The sequence below is a fragment of the Pteropus alecto genome, unplaced genomic scaffold (assembly GCF_000325575.1).
Source record: "Pteropus alecto unplaced genomic scaffold, ASM32557v1 scaffold3, whole genome shotgun sequence".
NCBI classification, from domain to species: domain Eukaryota; kingdom Metazoa; phylum Chordata; class Mammalia; order Chiroptera; family Pteropodidae; genus Pteropus; species Pteropus alecto.
In genome coordinates, this window is record NW_006442484.1 from 14,418,030 (window position 1) to 14,444,677 (window position 26,648).

Below are 26,648 nucleotides of genomic sequence, written 5' to 3' on the forward strand. Positions count from 1 at the left end.
CCAAAATTAACTCAAAATGGATTAAGGACCTGAATAGAAGACTTGAAACAATAAAATGCATAGAAGAAAATATAGGAAAAAAACTCAAGGACCTTGGACTTAAAGAGGATTTTATGAATTTGACCTCAAAGACAAGAGAGGTAAAAGCAAAAATAAATGAATTGGGACTACATCAAACGAAAAAGATTCTGCTTGGGTGGCTCCATAGTGTAGTGGTTACGTCTGCTTTATACACAGAAGGTCCTGGGTTCATGCCGCAGGTGGAGCCACGGACTATACCCCGGGTGCGCCAGGGGTCCCAGGCCACAGGGTCACCAGGCCCTGCGTGAGTGCTGTGAACACGTGGGAGGAGTCATCCCACCTTCAGAGATCCAATTCTGAAGGAGAGACGGCAACATCCATAGGTCAGGGGTGGAAGTGGTTAGGAGGATTAAAAGAGGGGAAAAAATAAAAAAAATATAAAGCTCAACAAAAGAAATCATCAACAAGGTAAAGAAAGAGACAACCATCTCAATGGGAAAATATATTTGCAAGCAACCTGTAAGTGCCTAATATCCAAAATATGCAAAGAACTCATATGACTCAATAACAAAACAAAAAAAAACAAAAAATCCAATCAAAAAATGGACAGAGGATCTGAACAGACACTTTCCCTAGAGGACATACAAATCGCCTGCAAACATATGAAAAGATGCTCAACATTGCTAACTATTAGGAAAATCAAAACCACAATGAGATACCATCTCACACCTGTTAGAATAGCCGTTATCAATCGGAGAAGTAATAACAAATGCTGGAGAGGATGCAAAGAAATAGGAACCCTCATACACTGCTAGTGGGGCTGCAAATTGGTACAGCCACTATGGAAAACAGTATGGAGGTTCCTCAGAAAAACTAAGAATTGATCTACCATATGATCCAGCAATCCCTCTACTGAGTATTTACCCCAAAGACTTGAAAACCCATATCCAAAAAAATATTTGCACACCAATGTTCCTAGCAGCATTATGCACAGTGTCCAGGACATGGAAGTAACCAAAATGTCCTACGATAGATGACCGGCTAAAGAAACTGTGGCACATATATACAATGGAATATTACTCAGCCATAAGAAGAGATGAAATCCTGCCATTTGTGACAACATGGATGGACCTTGAGATAATCATGCTAAGCGAAATAAGCCAGACTGAAAAAGTAGAAAATCACATGATATCACTTCTTTGTGGGATATAAACCTAAAAGCAACAAATGCACAGGACAAACAGAGACTCAGGGACATGGACAATGGACTTGTGGTTACCAGAGGTTAAGGGGTGGGGGAAGAGGAAAGAGGTAGATGGGGTAAAAGAGGTCAAATATCGGGGGGGGGAGGGGAAGGGCGAATTGGGTAAAGGGGATCAAATATATGGTAGCTGAAGGAAACTGGACTTTGGGTGGTAATCAAACAATAGAACATATAGATGACAGATTATAATGTATACCTGAAAATTACATAATTATATTAATCAATGTTACCCTAATAAACTTATTTTAAAAAAGAAAATAAATGAAATTGTCTTTTAGAGTCATCGTGTCACCTTATTTTTCTAAATATTATCACATCTCTTTATTTATAATAAAGTAATAATACGACATCTGGAAGAGAGAGGGAGAGAAAGATTATCATTACCTTTGTAGAAATAGAGTATGGCTTAATTTAGAAAGTCTGAGTTTTAAAGTAATATGAATCCTAGGCAACACACAGAGTCCTGAAAGATTCAAATATATTGAGTTCTTTTAGTATATGATGATGCAAGATTATATTCTCATTACTTTCTTGACCTTTATTTTAAAATACATATTTAGAGAAATCAAAATCAGCTTAAGAAAATTACCTTTTTTTTTGGAATGTCATAAAGGATCCCTAGAGGTTACAGATGGATAGTTGAGGGGAAAATGGGGAAGTTCCAAGAGTATTTTTCTGTTCTTGTTTATTTTCTTAACTCAAGTATGCAAATAAAAATCATTTAAAATGTGAAGAAATATGCATTAGCAGTTACCTGTTTATCTTAAAGCCAAATTCATAACCCTAAGTGGTAGAACTACTCTTCTTTTAAAGGATCATGAGAATTTAATAATGTAGGTTTTTTCAGTGATAAATCACTTCAAGCCATATTGGATTATGTGTACTTTTAACATTTTTAGGCTTTTAGATTAATTTTCTGTTTTTATTTTCTATTATTATCTTACTACTATTTATTACATAGGAATTAACTGTCCTTTAAATGTGACACTGCATAAATTATTTTCATTTAATTTCCTGTGGTAGAAAATAATAAACACTTAATAAGGCTTCCTGATCTGATTCTACTATGCTGTTCATTCGTCAGCTATTCCTTGAAAAAAAAAAATTTAGTGAGTATCTGCAGTGTGTCATGGCCTGGCTTTGGGAATACAAAAATCAGTGATTTGGACTTTTGCCCTGTGGGAGCTCAATCTAACAAGAGAAACAATCTAATAAGTTATAACGAATCCCCTTGATAAGTTCGATTTAAAAAATACATGCAAGGTGCAGTAAGAGCAACATCCTACCTTAACTCTTACCTCAACATTTCTTAACCCATAGTGTTAATCCTATTAAAATCAAACAATCGAGCTAAAATCCTCTTGAAGTTTCTCACCTCCAAGTCTTTGGTAATATTTCTTCTGGAATAACCACTTACCAATTCTTCCCTCCTGCGTTATGTATGTCACATTTCCATATGCTGTTCTTAAATGCCAATTTCTTTTTGAAACATATCCCAGAAGTGCTGTCTCCCATATATTCTCCTGTGGCACTATCTTTATGTGTGTAATTTTCCTAACTTTTATTACTTTGTACCTTGTATTATGCATACTTCATCACGTATATAACCCTACCTTCACTACTACCTGCCTTTTTCCTATACCTAGTCAAAGAGACACTGCTTCATTTTAAAATTACCTGAGGTCAAGGACTTGGGCAGCTTGATAATAATACCTTGTACACTATTGTACTTAATAAATGTTTGCAGATTGGAATGTAATTAGATACCTTGTATTAATTTGAGAAAATAGTAGATACCGAACTTACACCTCTAAAATTCTCTATTTAGTAACATTTAGAAAAACTTCTTTTTCATAAATTTGGACAATTTTGGACAAATTTGGACAACTTCAAGCTAAAATTCTGTCAAACCATTGACTTGAATAAAATACTGTTCCCTTGCTTTAAGTGTGACTCCAATAAGAAATGATTACAATCTGTTAACTGATAGATACATCCTATTAACCTCATGTCCATATCCCACTCAGTACCATATCACAGTCTCAACAATGACATTATTAGATTGATTTGACTGTAAACACCAAACTGTCCTTATCCTTCCTGATATTCTTATTTTTTTCCCCTCTGGATTGAGTCATGTCTTCAGGATTGTTTAAGGAACTTGTGTTTCTGCCTAATTAGGAGAATCAATTTTAAAAACTATGCCAATTAACATTGTACTGTTTTGAATTCTGCCATAGAAGGAATAAGTAATGTAATCACTAAAGGTAAAGAATACTAACCTGAAAAAAGTGTTTTATAATATACTTTTATTCTATCAAGCCATATTAAAATTACCTCATAAGAACCTTTTTAGAGAGATAGTCACTTGCTCCCCCATTTTATTTCACAGTAAACTCGCATTGCTCTCTTATTGTGAAACAAAGTGGGACACTCAGTCCCATGTCCTAACCTTCATTTCTAGATCTCCTTTTTCTACTTATCTCCTTTCTATGTTTTTTCTGATTTGTGAGTTGTATTAAAAGAAGAAAACTTTTTATTGTAAAATACACATAACATAAAATTTACTCTTAACCTTTTTTTGAGCACATAGTTCAGTAATGTTAAGTACATTGTTTTGCAACCAATCTCCAGAATTCTTTTCATCTTGCAAAACTGCAACTCTATACCTGTTGAACAGCTGCTCCCTATAGTCTTCTTTCCTAGCTCCTGGAAGCCAGCATTCTACTTTCTGTCTCTATGAATTTGACTTCTTTAGGTACTTTAAGTGGAATCATACAATCATTATATTTTTGTGGCTGGGTAATTTCACTTAGCAAAATGTCCTCAAGGTATATCCTGTTTTAGCATATGTCACAATTTCTTTTTTAAGGCTGAATGATATTCCGTTGTCTGTATATATACTACATTTTGTTTATTCATCTGTTGACGGACATTTGTGTTGTTTCCAAATTTCGGCTATTGTGAATAATGCTGCTGTGAACGTGGCTGTTCAAATATCTTTTTGAGACGCTGCTTTCAGTTCTTTTGGATATATACCCAGAAGTGGAATTGCCGGGTCATATAGTAATTCTAGTAATCACCATACTGTTTCCATGGTGCCTGCACCATTCCCACCAAGAATGCACAGAGTTTCCAATTTCTCCACATATTCGCCAGCACTTGTTATTTTCTACTCTTATAATAGTTGATATCGTGATAGGTGGGAAGTGGTGTCTTTGTGGTTTTTATTTGCATTGCACTAGTGATTTGTGATGCCGAGCATCTTTTTCATGTACTCATTTGGCCATTTGTATACATTTGGAGAAATTCCTATTCAGATTCTTTGCCCATTTTTTAATGGAGTTTTTTTTGTTGTTGTTGAGTTATAGATGTTTTTTGTTTTTATCGTAGCTTTGTTGAGCTTCAGTTTTAAGCAACACTTTTTTTTAACAAATCAGGTTCCATTATTATTTAATGACACAGAAAATGTGTTAAAGTGTGCCATTCATGTAGCTCAAAGCCTAAATAATGGCTGCTTTATGAAGTAATTATATAATCAGGAATATTGTATCTTTTTTCTTAGCGACAATTGAAACTATTTATCACAGATATAATTAGATACTGTATAGCTCCAAGTTGTTTTCAGAGGACTAAGTTAAACTTGCAAAAATATTTATTGTATTGTATATGGTTTTCAGGAGATTGACTTTAGTTTTTAGTCAGTTTTTAATAACTCAATCTAAGATTTTTTTTAGTTTAAATTTAGAATGCTATTTTAATAGGTGAAATTGTTTTTAAGAAGCATTATAAACTTCTTATTTGAATTTCCCAAGTTTACGATTCAGTCATATTAAACTTAAAAGTATGAAGCATCTAAAGAATGCTGATACCAAAATTCTAATGCCTGTATCAGTGGGCTCTTTTAGTTTAGCCTACACATCTGGGATAAATTCAGTATTTTTTTAAAAACCTTTCCATTTTCATTTTTATTCTTCAAAACTTTGTAACAATGTTGTATAAAAGGCTTTATATTTGAAAAAATTAACATTCATCAAAACACAATGAAAAGTAAGGCAGTAAATAAAAAAGTTGAAAGCCGATTAACTGCCAGAAGTTTCTGAAATATAGAGGTACCATTGTGGGATTTTTTGAGACTAACATTTCTTTAAGAAAAACTACACTTAGAAACTACACTTATATTAGCTTCCTTTGGTTGCATGGACCAAAATAGTTTATGAGGCAAGCCAAATGATCACAATAAAGATCTGTTATTGCTGGGAAATGTACGTAGCAGTACCAGTAGGAATCATAGTCCACAGAAAAGGAATTTTGACAGAGCAAGACGTAGTTTTAAAAGGGAATCTAAGAGCTATGTCCTTTGCTCCAACATCACCTTTTTAAACTATAAAATTTTTAAATATTGTTATGTGTTGAATTGCCTCTCCTGAAATTCTTATGTTGAAGTCCAACCTCCAATATCTCAGATGTGACCTCATTTGGAAGTAGGGTGTAATTAGTTAAGATAAAACTATACTGGAGTAGGGTGAGCCCCTAATCCAATATAACTAACTGGTGTTCTTATGAAAACGGGAAATTTGGAGACAGATAATTATCTAGAGAAAGGGCCACATAAACATTGAGACCGCCATTTACAAGCCAAGTAAAGAGGCCTGGAACAAATACCCCATAAGGAACCAACCTTGCCAGCACCTTGATTTAACATCCTCCTTTGTATTGATGACACAGTTCCTTCCTCATAGTTAAACATTTAAACAAACCGTATAACCCAGGAATTCCACTCTTAGGCATATAACCAAAAGAAAAGAAATGGAAGTCCACACAAAACGTGTGCATGAATGTTCATAATAGCATTATTCATAATAGTGAAAAAGTAGAAACAACCAAAATGTCCGATCATTTGATGAATGGGTAAACAAAAGGTATCCGTAGAGTTTCTAGAATAGTATGACAACAAAAAGGAATGAAGTACTGATTGATGGTACAACATGGGTGAAACTTAAACATGTGGTGAGTAAAAGAAGACACAAAAAATATATTGTATGGTCTGAATATATGAAATGCCCATTATAGGCAAATCTATAGAGTTGCAAAGTAAATTAGTAGTTGCCATGGGCGAGTCAAGAGGTTTATGATGGCTAAGAGAAGTAGGGTTACTTTTGAGGGGAATGAAAATGTTCTGAAATTGATTATAGTGAGGGTTGTACTTCTCTGAATATACTAAAAGCCACTGAATTAGACATTTTAAATGAATGACTTGCAGTTTTTAAAAAACAAAACATACGTGATAAAATCACAGTAATTTGTGGTTCTGAGGAACAATTGATCATTTATCACACATGCTATATTTCAGGTTCTTTCTTAAATACTAGGTTTGAAAAGATGATTAAGAGACTTAGGTTCTTTCAACTTTTTCTGTCTGGCTTATTAGGCTTAGTATGATTATTTCAAGGTCCATCCATGTTGCTGCAAATGGCAGTATTTCATCACTTCTTATGGCTGAGTAATATTCCATTGTATATATGTGCCACAGTTTCTTTAGTCAGTCATCTATCGTAGGACATTTTGGTTGCTTCCATGTCCTGGACACTGTGAATAATGATGCTATGAACATCGGTGTGCAGATATCTTTTTGAATATAAGTTCTCAGTAGAGGGATTGCTGGATCATATGGTAGATCAATTCTTAGTTTTTTGAGGAACCTCCATACTGTTTTCCATAGTGGCTGTACCAATTTGCAGCCCCACCAGCAGTGCATGAGGGTTCCTATTTCTCCTCATCCTCTCCAGCATTTGTGTCCTGTTGATAACAGCTATTCTAACAGATATGAGATGGTATCTCATTGTGGTTTTTGCATTTCCCTAATAGCTAGCGATGCTGAGCATCTTTTCATATATTTATTTTAATCCATGACTTTAAACCCCTATTTGGCTCTTGTTCAGAGACCCAGAACTGGGAATCTAGGACAAGTACCCTTTTTGTTCCACTTGTCCTACAGTGGTAATTAGCAATATAGTTACCTTAACATAGTGTTTTTTGTTGTTTTACTTCTGTTTTTTTGTTTTTGTTATCTTTTACTTTTCACTTTACTGATTTGAAAGTTATATGCTCTATAATATTTCTTTTAGTGATTACTCTTTTCTACCATAAGTATATTATTAGTGTTTTATTCTCTTCCCTAAATAATACCAAAGGTCTTTGAACTCTATCTCTGATAACACTTATCCTGCTCTCTTAATTATAATCAATAAATATCCAAAGTATACTAATTCAGCAGATAGAGAATTTACTGACTCATATGAATGCTAAGTCCAGGAGTTAAGGTAACAGGTCCAGGTCTCACATGCTGTAATCTAACTCATTTCCTCTCTGCAGGCATTCTGTAGACAGGCTCATCCCTGTTGCCAGGAAAAAATTGGGTGCTGTAAAACCTGGCTTACTTGGTCTTTATGGCTCTTGATCTCAACAGGAATGAACTAGTGGCCAGGAAGATGGCACATTCTTATGAATGACCCATCTTACATCACACATTCAACCCTGAACTGTGACTAGGTATTGTAGTATATAGTACAAGCCTAGGTCATGTTCTCTGGAGCTGGAGGTGGAAGTTGAGTCAAGTGGCGGGGCAAGGCCACTGAGGCGCAGTACTACTACCAGGAGTAGAGGAACTAGATAGACATTTAGTTAAGTTCTGTTCCACAGAAATAACCAGAAGCCAATACGCATATTCAGTATTCGTTGAACAAAATACATGGACCATATAATAAGTCAAAAATAAATTTCGACATCAGATCTTAGAATACATTTGACTTGTAATTCTTTAAATGAGGCATGGCATCCACAGTGCTAGAGAAGTACATATTTTGAGAGATCCAGTATGGTTGGTAGGTATAGTTAAATGATGTAGCTAAAAGAGTTAGGGGAGAGGGAATAATATAACACTGGAAATATTGAATTATAGATTAATTGATTCAAGTGCAATGCCAATTCCAAAAGCACAGATCAGTTTTCACATACAAGTAGGGTAGTCTTAGTAGCGGCTAAGATTGCAGATAGATCAGTACTGTCTAATAGAACTTTGTACAGTGATAGGTATGTTCCATACCTGTACTGTCCAGCATGGTAGCCACTAGCCACATGTGCTCTGGGCACTTGAACTGTCACTAGTGTTAACTAAAGAACTAAATTTCTAATTTTACTTAATATTAATTAAATTTAAATAGCTACATGGGGCTAGTAGGTACCTTATTAGACAGCACAACTCTCTAAACTTGGAATACATTGAATGATATCTCGCCCCCCTGTATTTAAGGCATTAGACAGTTTACAAAACCTTCCTTGCCTTTGTTTCCCCACCTCTAAAATAGGGATAAATATATATCCACCTCAGTGGGTTATTTTGAGGGTTAAATGACTTAATTCATGTAAATATGTTTGGCACTCATTGTCTTTTCTGATTGGGCTGCTATAACAAAATACCACAAACCGGGTGGATTATGAACAGCAGAAATTTATTGCTCACAGTTCTGGAGGCTGGAAGTCCAAGATCAGGGAGCCAGCATGATTGGGTTCTGGCAAAGGCCCTCTTCTGGACTGCAGACTGCCAACTTCTGGTTGTGTCTTCACATGGTGAAAGGGACTAGGGAGCTCTGTGGGAGGTTTTTTAATAAGAGCACTAATCCTATTCATGAGGGCTTCGTGAATTGTGACATTATGACCTAAGCACCTCCCAAAGCCTTACCTCTTGACACCATCATATTCATCAGTAGGATTTCAACATATGAATTTTAGGGGACCAAACATTCAGACCAAACTATAGCACCTGGCATATGGCACTGAAGTATTAGTCATTTATTATCTTTGTTGTCATTGTCATTTCACTACCTTGGAATGGAAGCTAAAGAAATGCATAGTCCAGCAATTAAAAATTTTTATTGAAGGTCTTTAGAGCTGTAGCACTTGCACCATTAATTGATAGCATGTACATTATTATTGACCTACAGAAAATGGGATTAAAATGTAGCTGGAGGAGATTTAGGGAAGAACATTTCAACTCTTGTTGTATTGTCAACTCCTGAGACTAGTTATCATAGGAGTTGGGAAAATTTTATCAAACTAAGGTCTCTGAACATACTTCATAGTGATTTGGCCTGTATTTTCCATTTCGACAGTGGCTAAATGTATTTTTAAACCTTTAAAATTACAATCATGCTTTTAAAAATACTTTAAATATTTTTAAGTTATTTGCCAATAAGCATATGGCCTTACTAATTGACATCTTTAGCAGAACTTCACTGATTTTCTTCTCTGAAAGTCAAAATACAGTTACTACTTTTTAATCTACTTCCATTTTAACATTGTTTAATGAGACCTAAAAGCTGAGATCCCACTGATTTTACCAAATGTTACTTGCCATCCTTCTTTTCATTCCTTAATATTAGTTTGATGCTTTGTCTTCTGAAATTTTTTGAGATGTTAGAAAAATCACTGAGTTCATCTTGCACTTCTGATTTCTTTGATTTTTGTAATTTTTTCCATCAGTCCTTGACCAAAAATATTTTTAGTACCTTAATTGCTGCATTATTAATTGTTAGATACTTAAGTAGTGCCGATCCCCTCAAACCCTTGCATTTCTCTACCTCCCAAACTACATTCCGCTTGTCTACTATCTGTAATTTAATATTTTAGACAATTGTTTAGTAGTTGGTTGTCTCTTAGCACTTATTGGTTTGAAAGACTTATCCCCATAAATATTTGAAGTATGCCCTGACAGAGCCCTTTCTCTTTTTGAAATGTAGAACTAACTATAGCTTTTTCATAGTAATATTGGTGAGACTTGTTTAGAAGTTCAGTTATATATTTTAGTTCATCTTTGTTTAATTTTTTATACCTCCTTCCTCATTTTAGATATTGATATTTTATTATTAATATCATCTTATGAAAAGGCAATCCTTATTTTTGTGATTCGCTTGTTAGATGTAGACCGTTTAACCTATTTCTTGTTTGCCCTGAGAATGCTCGCTGGCAGCCCTTGCAGCTACAGCATTTACCCTAGGATAATTCGTGGGTTATAGCTCTAACCTTACTACCAAAGTTTGCCACGAGATATCTCACTTTTACTATTATTTTCGCACCACTCTAGTATATCGATAGCTTTTGGAAACAAATTACATCATTCTATTTATAGCATTCTGTTGTTAGTAGTGGTATTTCCATTTACAAAATACAGTAATTCTCCATTGCTGAATATGTGAAATCCTAGATGTTCCGCTTTGTGTTGTTCCGTGCTTTGAAATTTACCACAAGAAAATTAATTATTAAATACTGATCATCATATACATTTGTTACATTAGGATCAGAAACAACTTCTATTTAGAAATAACTTCAAAAACAGTTTTTATATTTTTACGTTGAAAACCAGTCAGATTTGCTTCAGCCTCAAAGAGCATGTTTATATAAAATTAAATTAACACTGGCAACAAGCAGCACATTTTTTTCCTAAATGGAAAATGGGTTAAATTGTTTTTCAGTCTTCCTAATCTAATGACATATTCTGAAACTATTAATTTCCCCCTTTTTTCCTGTCATTTAATGTTTGGTGTGAGTTTTAAAATACTTTTTATCATATTTATATAGTTTCCTATTGTACCTGACATAATGGTATAGAGTAGTTATGTTGATGTGTTTTTTAAAACCTATTTTGAACCAATTTTTTAAAGTTTGGTATATTTGTGTAAATGAAGTCTTTTTACCAAGTAATGAAACATTCACTTGCTAAATTAAAGGAAAAAAAAAAGATACTACAATTTATGTCTTTTATTATGCCCAGTAGATATGGCTGAACAATCTATAAAATATTTCACTATCATCATGTATAATTCAACTTGCAGCTGCTCCATAACTTACTAAATCAATTTAGTGAGAACTGTTAAGATTTTGAAATGACCAAATTACCAAGTTTCCCTTGCAGTGATGGCATAGAACATACTTTATCTTTATTTACAATCAGTACACATACATATTTTTCTGCAAGATCTATCAATTCTTCTGTTCCAAATCATTTATGTTTAAATTTTAAGTTTTTATGATTCATTAGTAACATTGTGGACATACTAAAAGGCTGTGTAAACTAAAGAATGTAATCAAGACATCCTACAGATGATATTTAGGTTCCTTTGTCTTAGTTCTAACTCAGACATAAAGCATTTATACTTTACTATCAGCTGTGATATTTTGATACATTTCTTTCTAAATCAAATTTAAAACCACTTTATTAAGATTTATACTAAATGAAAATTATAGTTGAAATATTTACAATCATAGAACCTTCGAGTTAGAATAAAATATACAATTGTGATGGAGACTTGTAGTACTTTCCCATACTGGTATTCTTCTGCTTCCTTGGGCATCTGGAACAATACATTTCCCAGCCCCATTGCAGTTAGGTGGTGCCATGTGACTTATTTTGGAGTGTGAGGAGAGGACACTATCATGGAGGATAGGTGTTCATTTGGTAGAGCCACTTAGAGAAAGAAGCAAGGAGCATAAGATGGAAGTAGGCTGAATCTCTGAGTCACCACATGGAAGGCAGATAGTGAATATTTTAGGCTTTGCAGGTCACGTACCATTTGTCACATATTCTTTTTTTGTTGTTTTGTGTTGTTTTCACAAATCTTTAAAAATAAAACAGCCATTCATAGCTCAAGGGACATACAGAAACAGTCCACAGGCCCTAGTATACTAACATCTGTACTAGGGAGTGACCTGACTGGTATCAAATGTGTGGTACGAAAGAGACCCAAGTCTCTGTATTAAGCCAGTGAATTGTAGGTGTTAATTATCACAGTATAACTTAATCCCATCTGACTCCCTGACCCCGCCAGATTCCTCAAGAATGCTTCTGATGTCAAGTATCTCATACCACACACATTCTGAAATTGCCTACTCCACCGTTAGACAACTCTATCTGTAAGAAACGTTTCTCTTTTTAGTGAGCCAAGTATTCATTCCATTTTATGTTTGTTCTATTTTCACCTCTGGGTAAAGTTTATAATTTATGGCAGCTTTTTATTATCTTAAGATAGTTTTTAGGTCTCCCTGGTCTGTATATTTAGGAGAAAACAGATAGTAAATGAGTTTTTAAAAAATCAAACTCAAAATAAAAGTTATATAAACTAGAATATGATAAACTGCATTCAAGTTTGGAAAAATAGTTGCATAAGTGGTAAGACGATTTGAGTCAGTTCATGAGAAGACTGTCAACTTAGTATAAAACAGTAAGTGACATTTAAAAATTCAGTTATAAACTTGGCTGTTTGTTTATTGCAGGTATATCTTTCTTCTGTACTGTGAGCCAGTCCAACCACATCTATTAAAGGCAACCAAATTTTAAAGGAAAAATCAACAGTCTAAAAGAATGGTCACCAGGATGGCTAGACTAAAAGTTTAGAAACTGTATCACAGAGGAAATGATTAAAGTAATTTGGGATATTTAGTTTTAAGGAGAAACAGGCCATGAGACATCATATGGTACTCAAGTGGTTATAAGGAAATACATCTTTTATTAGTTTTCTTCCTGTACCTTCGCAGAGGATTACTAATGGCTGTTAGTAGGAGTAAGGCATATGGACATCCAGGCTTTGGAAGAGACTGAGATATCAGATTTGCAAACTTTGTGAGCTTTAAGTAGTTCTTCTAAAAAGTGAATATTATCCTTATATTTGATCTTTCTAGCCAGCATTTTCCACTGTGTATTTGAGCAAAGCTTCCATAGGATATTTGAACTTTTTAAAAATCATATAGCATATGCTCTGTAGTATATTAACAATATAGTAACCCTATCAAAAATATGAAGGTTAATATTATGTGATTTACTCTATGCTAATTAGGAATTAGCAATCGTGTATTTTTATAGTTGCTTTTCTTCTAATAATCTCGTCTGTAATTTTGCTGGGGGTTGACCTGAAATTTATCAGTCTTTAAATTTGTCAAAAATTGGAGATAACTTACCAATATCCAGATTTTTGAAAACTTTTATCTCCTTAGTTTTATAAATTGTTCATTTCAGATTTATTTATACCTTCAGGTTCATGAAGACATGATATGAAGACCTTAAGTTAGGTGCTTTCACTGTTTCATTCCTTCCTTAGTCTTGTACTTTTAGTGGGTATCTTTTTAAAACTAAGCATATTTAATAAACTAAACTTGTCTGGTTGGGACAAATTCATCTTTAGGAAAAGTCAACTTCCTATTTCAACTTCAGTAAGTAAATGTTCAATGTTCATTTCATTTCATTCTGGTAGAAATATATGAGCTATGTCTTCCTTTTACTTTCTCACCATTTGTTATTAGATTGATAACTAGGTGAATTACATGTACCAGTTTACACTTGCCCAGCAAAAACAACATCCCCCCTTTCACTCTCCTAAGTTTTGACAAAAAATGATCAAACTCTCTATTCACTTTTAGCATTGATTGGCAGAAATGTCTTCTATTCAAGTGTTTTATTTGGCTGATAGCAACCGGATTCCTTCATTTATCCCTTACAATAGCAAGTAGTCTATGGGATGATATTTGTGTACCCTGAAACCTTTAGCATGAGTAATAATTCATGAATATGTATGTTATCCTTGTGCAGGGACCATATGATCTAATTTTTGTTTATGCACTGCCAAAGCAAATATAGGAATTACCCTTTAAAGGAAGAAACGTTCTCTCTGTTCAGAAGGATTTGGTACATTTTCTCATTTTCTGGGAATGAGAATTACGTGCCTATCTTGTGTCCCTTTTGCCCTTTCTGCTACAACGCTCAGACCTGAATTTGATCCTCAGTCAAGTATCTGTATTAGCTGTTTTGATGCTTAGCATATGTCTTCCTTTTGGGTGAGAGTGATTTTGTGAGAGTGATTTTATTGTATATTCATTCTTTGGCTCTTTGTTAGCCATATTAAATTTTTGGCAAGGTATTTGATATAAAATCATAGCAGGTCCTTTTTTTTGGTACTTAATAAATGTTAGCAATTACTATTTTTAAAATAAACTGGGGCTGATTGGGAAAATACCCAAAGCCCAATGGAATACCTTTAAAATCCTGGTTTAGAGAGAAAAGACCAATCACAAAAAATAAGCTACTTGTACAATACTAACCTTAAAGTAACTTTTAGTGCTTACAGTTTGGTTCTTTATTATGTGTTATCCTGTATATTTTGTATCTCTGGGCACTAAATTTGTTAATGAGCAGTCGCCCACTTACTGTGCACAAAGTATTGTGTGTTTAGAAATAAGGGCAGAGTAAGGTAAGTCTGAAAGAGTCATGTTTCCCACAAGTGTAGGTCCTAGCACATAGATTTTTGTTGATATTTTTATAAATAAATACATAATATATGTTCATGAAAACAAAATATAAACATAAATATAAAAACTAACCACTAATAAATTACTATCATCCAGAGAAAACAAAAGTTAACATTTTGTATATATCCTTCCAGACTTTTAAAAATATTTTTCTCACATTTCCTGGCAAGCAGTTATCACTAAATGAGTAAGTCATTTTTTAAAAATTTTAATACAAAAAATCAAATTATAATTACAAACTGTTTTGTGATCTGTTTTTTCCTTTGTTTGTTTTACATAAAATGTCATCATTTTGGCTGCCAATAAATGAATATCTGCAGCTTAGTGAGTGTATTTCTGTTTACTCAGCCAGTCCTAAAGTGTTTACAGTTTTTCAGTCTTTTAACAGTGCTGTCTATGACATACATTATAACTTTCCCTTTAGGATAAAATTATTCTACATGGTCATCCGAGATTAAAGGATGTGTTCAGTATAAGGCTTTTGATATATACTGCTAAATTGACCTCTAAAGATTTTGGACCATTTTTCACTCTCAACAGTATGTGAGAATGCCCATTTTTCTTGGCCCTCACTGTACTTGGCAGAGTTCACTTCTGTCCTTGCCAGCGAAAAATGTTTTTTAAAATTGCTTTTTTAAATGAAAAATCTTTAATTTCTTTTCTGTGAAATATTTATTTTTTAGGCTATTTTTCACAGGTATGTTCTTTTTTTTCTTCTTGTAGAATAAAAAATATTCTTTAATAGTAATTATTAAATTTTTGTTACCAGAAATTGCTGCACAGAGTTAACTGAAGAGTCTGCAATTTTGACTATAAGAATAAATTAAGTAACTGCCTTGTGCAATAAAAAGATATGTTTGAAACTTAAATGCAGATATATGTATAATAAAATTGAAAATTTTCTTAAATAATTTATGACTCAGCTATCACTCTTGCATGTTATTTTAGCTGAAAGGCTCTCCTGAATAACTATTCTCCCTGAGCTAGACACACACTATTTAAGTAAATTAAGCACTAGATTTCTTTCTTCCTTTGTAAATTTGGCACTTGCTTTAAAATACTTATCTACGATATGTGTAAAACCCTTGCTATTATTTTACATGTTCCCTCTGTTAGAAAGGGGAGATGAGTTATAGTTAAGAGTGATACTGCCAAGAGACCTCACAAAATAACATTTATGTTGGTAGATTTACACAAGTCTAGTGTTTGGGGCCTCAGCTTTGAAAACTCAGAAATTTTGTTTTTATTGACTCACATAAAGTAAAGCAAGTGCTCAGGTTATATATGTTAATGAAGTTTACAGAGACTGAATAAAATCTGGATATCAGATTATTAATTCTTTGTGAGGGTTGAGTTCTGCTCCTGTCAGCATTACTGGTGCATTTTCTTCAGGTTAGTCTTTATGAGTTAGCCAAATTATAATTAGAAGGCTGTTTGGTGAGCAGGGGTTCAGATTAAAGTGAGTTGGTTGGTTGGTTGGTCTGGTAGGAATACATGTGTCCTAGGGAAGGAAACATACATTCCTGTATATTTCTACAGTCAAATATGTAGGCCTGGGCAAGATGGTTTCTCTCTTGTTGGGATTGGTACTACTGGCTCTAGTATTTGCCTTCACAGTCAGGTTCTCATCTTTTTCAGATGTGAAAGAATTTCTTTTTAATTTCAAAAGGATCAGTATTTGTGCTTGGGATATAGATGGATGTATGAATCTTGTTCTGTAACTCAGAGGCTTCCTAGCAATCTGTAGCCCATAGTCTGGTAATCCCTGCTATACCCAACCGTCCTGCTTCTCTTTATAGATAGACTTGGTCTGGTCCGGGCCCAATATAATTAATTAGTACTCACTCTAGTACTCACTCCTTGAGATTATACACCTATGTCTTTTGCATGCTATTAAACTCATATTTACAGACAGTAACTGATTTATTCCCAAAGATGGATAATTACATTGTGTGTGTGCATACACATAACACGTGAGCTTTACTTTTCACACTCAGTGTAATCTTTTTACCACTGCTGGGGAGGGAGCCAGAGGTTCACTGGTTGCCTGACGTACTGCCAAGAATGGTAAAGCTGATATACATACACACTGGCAGAGCGGAGTATCCCATATCAAGAGGAAGCTATTATATCTTTCCTTTAAAAAGGTAAAGTTTAACTATTTTTATTTTTAATTAAATGTCTAAAGTAGAATTGTATTTATAACAGCTCATTCTCATTGAAGAGTTAAATCATGCCTAAGAATCATCTACTGGTCTCATTTATTTCTGAATGTAGTTTTTCTGTCTTTTTCTTTTTTTTCTTTGAAACGAAGTTCACTGTTAATATAAATTTAACAATACTTTTTAAATTTATTTTTTCATTAAAAGAAACCTATCCAAAGGGAATATCAATGAGCTGTTAGAAGGAGATAAGGAGTTATCACTTGACTACTAAGAGAACAGTTACCACTTAGGAAAACAGCTCAAGTAGATAAGAAGTCTAACCATTCAGTCCTGGGATTTCTCTACCTTGAAAGCCAAAGAATGTGCCAGGGGACAGTAAAGAGAAGACTTCGTGCTCCCCTGCCCCCACCTCAGGGAATCCTGATCTTAACAAACCTTACCTCTATACACTCAGTTGCCCAAGAAAGAAACTTGAGCATTGTGTTTATGTTCTCTATCCTCTCCAGTCCAATCACTTACCAAGTCCTGCAGATTTTACCTTGGATGCTGGTATTTTTAGTTTCCACTGGCTTAATATTCTAGAGTACCAGACTTGCCGTACTCTGTACTATATAAAAAGGAACAAACAAGAATAGATAGTAACGTTTGTCAGTTACACCAATTAAGAATGTAGAAGATGTTTAAAATCATGCAGTCACAGAGAAATAGGTGATATATTAAAGTAATTAAGCACATGGACTGTAGAGCCTTCAAATCCTTGCTTTACTACTCACTAGCTGTGTGACCTTGGACAAATTACTTAACCTGTGTCTCAGGTTACTTTCTCAACTCTAAGAATACTTATACTACTTGCCTCATAGGAAATGCTTAGAATAAACCTGTCACATTGTAAACCCTTTGTAAACATTAGCTTTGTCCTTTTGTTGTTTTTGTTCAAGAATTAGAGGAATCTGTCTGTCTGCTGTTAAATTTTAATCTATTTTCAACAGCTCTTTTATATAATAAGGTATTTGAGATGAGTAGTTTTAAGATTTAAGCAACTAAATTATATTTATTTTCTGCCACTTAAGCTTGTGTTTCACCAGTTGATTCTGGATTAATTCTCTGACATTATTTTTGCTCTACAAGTTAAGTGATTTGGGTGTTGAATGTCATGTATAATCGTAAAGTATTTTCTAAAGTGTTATTTTGCACATGTGATGATGTCTCTAATTTAGAAGTGCATAAACAAATACTGCCTTGGTACATACACTTGGCAAAAAAATTATCTTTTATTTGTTCATGGTTAGTGATTAGATGGCTGTATCATAATTGGTTACCTTCATCCTTTCAGAAATCTGTTTTGTATACTTAATTATCAGCCAAGAAGGTGATGATCAACACCTGGAAAACTTCTTCATATACCCAAATGGACAGAAACCATTTTTGCAAAACAGATAGACAAAAAGACTTATTGATTACATTATGTATCCCACAACTAGTGCAAGAATAAGAATCGATTTCCCTTTATAGTATGTTTTTTTGTTTCAAAAATTGTAGAAATGAGCATAAGAAGAAAGAAATTAAGTAATTCTCAGACATTGTTGCAAAGAGATGTATGATAAAGCTTCTCATCAATATTGCCAGAGACTTTGTTGCTCTTGCATGGCATCAGTTGTACATTTTCATTATTCTAGGTCCTTTGGTCTTTGATTCATCTATATTGTTTCATTTTCAAAACTACTTTTGATATATGTATCTTTTGTGGCCAGATTTCTTTCAGGAAGATTCCTTTCGGTAGTGACTTTATCAAAAACTGCCTTTCTACCCCTCAGAAAAGTCAATATACACCTTATTAGCTTTCTTTGACTGACTTCTTAAGCTCCAAAATAACTATACGTTGTTCTTTAACACATGTCCATACTACCAGAATTCATAGAGTTAGTATGGTTTTTGTTATTGTTACTGAGTATAAAATGTTTGTTAGAAATTGTTTTTCAAATATGTCAGATAAAGATAAATTGAACTTCATCAAATTGAAAGTTTCGTATCTCAAATGACACCATTAAGAGAGTGAAAAAACAACCCATAGAAATGGAGAAAATATTTAATTATTTATCTGATAAGGGATTTGTATACAGAAAATACATGAAGAACTCTTACAACTCTTTATATATAGACACATAACCTAATTTTTAAAATGGGCAAATGATCGAAGTAGGCATTTCTCCAAAGAAGATATACATATGGCTAATAAACACATGGAGAGATACTCAGCAATTAGCCATCAAGGGAAATGCATATCTAAACTACCATGAGATACCACTTTATATCCACTAGGATGGCTATAATCAAAAAGGTAGATAATAAATGTTGGCAAGGATGTAGAGAAATTGGAATCCTCCTATACTACTCGTGGGAATATAAAATTGCACAGCCACTTGGGGAAATACAAATTTGCCAACAGTTTGACTCTTAGATGTATATGTAGTCAATAAAAATGAAAACATCTCCACACAAAAGCTCATACATGAATGTTCATGGCAGCATATTCATGATAGCCAAAAGATGGAAACAACCTAAATGTGCACCATTGACAAATGAAAAACAATTTATATAAATGTCCAGAAAAGGGAAACCTATAGAGGTAGTAGATTAGTGATTGTCCAGTGCTGGGTGAGGGATGTAGGGATTATCAGACAATAGCTAAACAGTACAGGTTTCTTTATGGGGTGATGAAAATGTTCTTAAATTAATTGTGGTGATAGTTAACACAACACTCTGACTATACTAAAAATTATTAAGTCGTAGGCTTTAAATAGGCAAATTATATGGTATATGAATTATATCTCAGTAAAGCGATTACCAAAAATAAATGTCAGGGGGGACTTACAAATAATTGAAAATAATGGTGGCCATCCTTCTATCACCTCCTGATCTTCCTTCAACAAAATATAGAATAAGAAAAACAAATCTCTACAAAATTTGAAGACATCACATAATTTGAGAGAATTTAGGACTTTAAATAACTTGAAGTAGAAAAGAAAAATATCACCAAATCCAGCATGAGATCTCACTCTAATTCCATTCTTGCCTGCCATAAGACTTTGTGGCAAACAAAGGCAAAAGAGAGTGGGGCGTGGGGAGGGAGCTAAATAGAAAGGGAAGCTGAGCTCAATCTAAACACCAGAAAGCTGAAGTCCACCTTGAAAATTCTAAAAGGAAAAAAAAAAAAGATCAAAATCTGATTAGGGACTATAGGGAAGGGACTTAAAAATGCATAACTTCTAAGGTAAACAAAAAGGCATGTAAGGAAGGGAGAGCACACTTTGGCATTTGGGTGGTAAAGGGGGAATAAAGCAAAGGGAAGAAATTTGGAATCCAGCAAAACAAAGAGAACTGTAAAATTGCAGGGTTCATAACCAACTTCTCCCAGAACAAAACAATTGGCTGAAATATCTGGACTTTGCAATATTGACAGAAGGGGGCACCATTAAAATAGAAATTATCTGAAAACAACAGCAAAGTAAACCTAAAGAGAGCACAAGGAAGGAAATAATAAAGATAAAAATAGAAATTAATGAGGTAGAGAATAGAAAAACAGTAGACCTAATCTGTATTATTAATTTTTAATTATCAAAATAGAAAAATCACTAGCTGACTTGATCATGTAAAGGAATAGCACAGATATGCAAGATTAACAAGGATGAAAACCATTGAAAGCAATTTTTTGTATTTAAAGATCACAAGACTATAACAAACCTCACAGCAATTAATTTGAAAACCTAGATGAATAATTTCCAAGGAAAATGCAGATTACCAAAATTGAGTTAGAAAATTTAAACAAACCAATGTCCATAGAAGAAATAAAGAATATTGCTAAGAAATTACGCCGATAAAAGGCATCAGCTAAAATACCAGATGGTTTCACAGAAGAATTCTACAAAACCTTTTTAAGGTATTGAAAATGATAGAAAGATTCCTAATTTTTTATATACAGCAAATATACTATTGATACTTAAGCCTGATAAGAAAAGCACAATAAAAAAATAAAACTCTACAAACTAATATCCCTTACAAATATTGATACAAAAGTAATAAAATAACATCGTTGTTATTATCAAATAATATCCATGACTGTGGGAGATTTATTCCGGGAATACAGAGATGGTTCAATGTTAGGATGTCCATTAATATCATATTCCATATTAATAGATTTGGGAAGAAAAATCTTTTATCTCCATAGGTACTGAAAGAGCTCATAATCAATATTCACCCATTCATGATGAAAATAAAACATACACGTATATGCTCAAGAAAATAGGAATTGTAGAATACTTTATATAAATATTTTTTTAATCCATACCTTAGTCCTAAAGCCAGAAAACTTCAAGTATTTACACAGTATACAAAAACCAAGGCAAGTCCCACATTCTCCACTAATATTCAACATTGTAATGGAGGTATTAACCAGTAGTTAGATGAGAAATCAGAAGCATGAGAGTAAGGAAGTAAAACTGTCTCTTACAAATTGTATGGTAGTGTAGCTGGAAAACTCTAGATGATCACTGCTAAAACTAATTCAAACAATAAAAAATTCAGTAAGGTAGTAGGATATAAAATTAACTTAGAAAAATTAATAGCATCATATACACAAACAGTTACCAGGTAGCAGTCATAAGGATAGTGAAAAACCCCACTTACAATAGCAACAAAGAAGATTAAATACTTAGGAATAAAATTAAGTGTGCAAAAGCTATATGAGTATAATTTTTTAAAATTTTTGAAAGCCACAAGGGTAGACTTGAATAGTATGATTGGACATTATAAAGATGTCAGTAAAGGAAAACTGCCAGTTGGGACTACCTCTGCTAGACATTAAAAACATGTATAGCAGTCCCCAGTTATCTAAATGTTCCAAGACTCTCCGTGGATACCTGAAACCATGGGTAATACCAAACCATATATATATAATGTTTTTTCCTATACATATTTATAAAGTTTAATTTATAAATTAGGCACAGTGAGAGACTAACAACAATAATTAGTAAAATAGAACAATTATGAAAATATACTGTAAACAAAGTTCTGTGAATGTGGTCTCTCAAAATATCTTAACTGTCTTGTACATACAATGTGGCTCTGCTGGACAAAGGGTTGATTCATCTCCTGGACAGGACAGAGCAGACAGTGTGCGATTTCATTAAGCTACTCAGAACAATGTGTCATTTAAAACTTCTGAACTGTTTACTTTTGAAAATTTCTTTTAAATATTTTCGGACCTCAGTTGACCACAGGTAACAGAAACCCAGGAAAGTGAAACATTGGATAAGGGGAACTACTGTACTATAAAACTTAAATAATTAAAACAGTGTCCTATTGACTCCTGAATAAACAAATAGAGCAGTGGAATAGAAAGCCCAGAAACAAACCAAGGTTCAGATGGAAAAAATAAAGGCAGCATTTCAAATCAGTAAGATAGAGATGGACTTTTTAACAAGTGGTGCCAGGATATCTGTGTAGCCATTTAGAAAAAGATAAAATTAGATCCACATCTTATACATGAATAAATTCAACATAAAAATATGTATAAAGATGTTCATAGCATTACTTGTAATAGCCAAAAAGTAGAAACCACCTAAATGTCTATCAGCTGGTAGATGGATAAACCAGCTGTGGTAGATGGATAAACCAACTGTGGTATATCCATACAGTGGAGTATTATACAGCAATAAAAAATACTGATATATACTACAACATGGAAGCACCTTGAAAACATGCTAAATGAAATAAGGCAGTCACAAAAGGCCACATATTGTATTCCATTTATATGAAATGTCTATAATATGCAGATTACAACAACAGATAGTGGATTATTGGATGCCAGGGGCTGAGGAAGTTTGGAGTAAAGGAGAGTGACTGCTGAAAGGTACAATATTTCTCTTTGGGGTGATGAAAATGCTTTAAAGTTGGTTGTGGTGATGGTCACGCAACTCTATAAATATGCTAAAAACTATTAAATTAGATACTTAAATGGTTGAAATCTGTGGTATATGAATTATATATCAATAAAGTTGTTACCAAAAGAAATAAAAGAATAAACTCCAAATAGATTAAGAATCTAAATGTGAGAGGGAGAGGGGGAGAGGGGGAGAGGGAGAGAGAGAGGGAGGAGGGAAGAAGGAGGGGAGAAAGAGAGACATTATACAAGTACTAAAAGGAAGCATGAGATTTTTTTTAACCTTGGAGTAGGGGAAGACTTTCTCACTACAGCTCAAAATCCAGAATCAGTAAAAGACTAGTAAATACATGAAAATAAGAAAATTTTGCATGGCAAAACCACCATGAAAAAGTCAAAACACAGCCAACAAACTAAGACAGAATGTTTCACATATACATACAAAAGGCTAATATCCCTAATATATGAAGAACTCTTAATAATTAAAGGACCCCCTGCTCAAAAAAAAAATTGACTAAGGACCAAAAATGTGATAGAAAAATGGAGAAAAATGAATGGACAACTCACAAATAATGTAAATGTCACCCTTAAATACAAAAAAAAAAAAAAAAACCCTCAAAATTAGAGAAATACAAATTAAAACAGTATTTAGATACCATTTCTTATCAGAATGGCAAAAATTAAAAAGAATGACAGTATGTTCTATTTTAAGACTTTTGGGAAGTAGCCACCCTTGTTATACTCTGCTGCTGGTAGAAATGCAAACTGGCATAGCCCTTCTTGTGGAGGGTAATTAATTAGTACCTAGTAAATCTACATATGTACTTTTGACCCAACAATCCCTCTTCTAGGAATTTTTTCTAAAGACTCCCTTCAACATCACAAATTTATTCATTTTAGGAGTGTTTGTGATTACAAAATATTGAAGTGCCCATACAGAAAGATGGCTGAATAAATTATGATACAGCCACACAATAGAGTAATATGCAGCTGTAAGAAAGAATGAGGACAATTTCTGAACTGTTATGGTGCGATTAAGTGAAAAGAGTTAAAAATACAGGAATGATAAACGAGAAACGATTGAAATTGGTTTCCTATAGGAAATAGGCGGAAAGGAGGTAGAAAGATTGGAGATAATGGGAATGAGATACTAAGGATGAGAGGGGAGCAGCACTTCTCCAACTACATTTGTTTTATATAACTGTGACTCTTAGAACTCTGATAATTTTTCACATACCCTCCAAAAATAAAAATCCACCTGGATGGGGGTGTGGTGGGGGGTGAGGGGATAGATTTCAAGATGGAATACAAACACAAATTAACCTAACTATATTAGAAATGAACAACATAATCAAACTGACTTGAGTAGAGAAGAAAGGGAACTTTGGAAAACAGTATTTTGATTATGTAATCTGCGACTAAAGACAAAAAGAACAAGTATTATAATCTGTGTAGTAAATGTGTTGCTCACAGAGGTATTTGGAAACTGACTTTTGTTAATACTGAGATTGAACAAATAAGTGAATATATTACAGATAATGAAAGTGTGATTTCTTGTTGTTGAGTAAGCAGTTACAGATGAAGAAAATAGACTAGAATTGAACCGTGTTTTCTCTGAAGTTGAAGGTATCCATATGAACCCATGATTTTTAATACAGTGCAGATGCAGAAACACAGAAATAAATATAGGTGTGTGAATGCGTATCTCCTAGCTTTGTCTTGAGAGAGACAAAGCAGTGAGACCCTAGTCACAGTGAGCACATAAGTACCCAGATCTTCTCTAAATATTATTCTCCAGAAAAAGGAACCATGGATCCTTGAAGAAATGGTTAAGTCTAAAGCTAAGGCAGGGAAAATGCAAGATGAACCTGGAACAACATGTGGTACCAGAAAGAAATTTTAAAAATGAAAGTATTGGATTATAATCCACAGAATAAAATATATATCCAAACATTCATACATATAAATAAATACATAAATGGAGAGAAGGGACAGTGCTTTCTTATAGAGGAATTGATTACAAAGGGGAAAATAATAACTATGAAAAACCTAGCAGACACCTGACCTTAACCAGGTAATTAAAGTAAAAATTATCAGTTATAAGACCTATCAACATCATGTATACCCAGATATGATACCCTGAGAAGGGCACAATTCCACTGCTGTGGTATTCTTACCAAAAGTTAATACTCTTAATCTAATTAGGAGAACACATAAGGCAAGCCCTAATTGAAGGTCATTCAACAAAATAACTGACCAGCGTTTTTCAAAATTAGAAATTTCACAAAAGACTGAAAATCTGAAGGACTGTCGCAGATCAGAGGAGAGTAAATGGACAGGAAACTAAATGCAGTATGAGATCCTGAGTTGGATCCTAGATCAGTAAAAGAATATTGGTGGAAAACTGGAAAATTCATTTTCTTAAGGAATTTCAATAAGGTCTATAGATCAGAGAATAGTATTCTATCAGTGTTAATTTGTGGATTTCAGTAATTGTGTTATAATTATGAAACACATTGTTAGGGGAAATCAAATGAACTGTATACAGTATTTTGCTATTTTTCAAATTTTCTCCAAGTCTAAAATTATTTCCAAAAAAAAGTTTTTAAAAACAGATAAAGTTTTGAGATAAAGGTATCTCTTGCTGCCTGAACTCTTGTTACCTAAACTTAAAAACTAGGTAGATTTTAATAGTACAGTAACCTTTGCTATCAAGTCTCTCACAATTAGAACTAAGGATGAATAGACTCACAAGATACATGTATTATTGTTGATATATTTGTTGCAGTATTATCGAAACTTGGTCTAAATAAAATATTTTGTTCCACAGGACTCAGTCTTCAACTCCTTGCTTGTTCTCTGTATACACTCTCCTTTAGAGGGCTCATCCATTTATGTGATATCAGCTGTCCCACCCCCGCCCCCGTGAAAAATCTGTTCATGTCAGTAACCTGATATCTTTATTGTCTCTCTGATTAGTCGTGGGAAAATTCCAGCTCTTAAATTTCACTCACAAGGCTTTGCCTGTTTTACTCCTGCTTAAATCTTCAGCCTCATTTTTAACTCTTACCCTTCCTTGGCACTATACCAACACTACAAGGACAAGTCACTTAACCTATTTGTACCTGTCTTTTCAGCTTCAAACTAAGGATAATAATGTCTCTTTTAGGATTAGTGTCATGAGAACTAATTAATATTTGCACCATACTTACTACCTGGCATACTATATATGCCACATTTATTTATTTGTTTATTTGATTTATTTTATTAGTTTCAAGTATACAGTACATTGGTTAGACATTTATATAGTTTATGAAACGATCCCCCTAATTGCTCTTTTTCTCCTCTGGCTCTCCACTTAGCCATTACATTAATGCTAACTGCTCCTCGTCCCCATAACCATCTATCAACTACTGATTTGTACTTCTTTAACCCTTCATTCCATCTACCAGTCCTCCAACCCCCGTCCCCTCTGGCTGTCACCAGATTGTCCTCTATATTTGTGAGTCTGTTTTTGATTAGTTTCTTTTTGTTTGTTAGATTCTGCATATAAGTATTTAATCATATAGTATTTATATGGAAATCATATGGTATTTATCTTTAACTTATTTTACTCAGCATAATAACCTCTGTTGTTGAAAATGGTAGGATTTAATTTTTTTAATGGCTGAGTAATATTCCATTGTATATATGAACTTTAACTTCTTTACCCAATCGTCTGTTGATGGGTAAATTGTGCTGCCATGAACATAGGGATGCATAGTCTTGTACGAATTATGGTTTTGGTTTTCTTTGGATAAATACCCAGAAGTGCAGTCGTTAGGTCAAAGGGTATATCCATTTTTAATTTTTTGAGAAACCTCTATACTGTTTTCCATAGCGGCTGTACCCCTTCGCAATCCCACCA

At 33.6% G+C, this 26,648-nt stretch overlaps 1 protein-coding gene and 1 pseudogene across 1 annotated transcript in view; one reads left to right on the top strand and one right to left on the bottom strand.

Moving 5' to 3' along the window:
- LOC102885281 overlaps window positions 1–11,721 on the bottom strand; it is an 18,271-nt pseudogene extending 6,550 nt beyond the window's left edge.
- The window catches only part of R3HDM1 (R3H domain containing 1), a 168,817-nt gene that overhangs the window by 15,331 nt on the left and 126,838 nt on the right, over window positions 1–26,648 (top strand). The window lies entirely within an intron of this gene.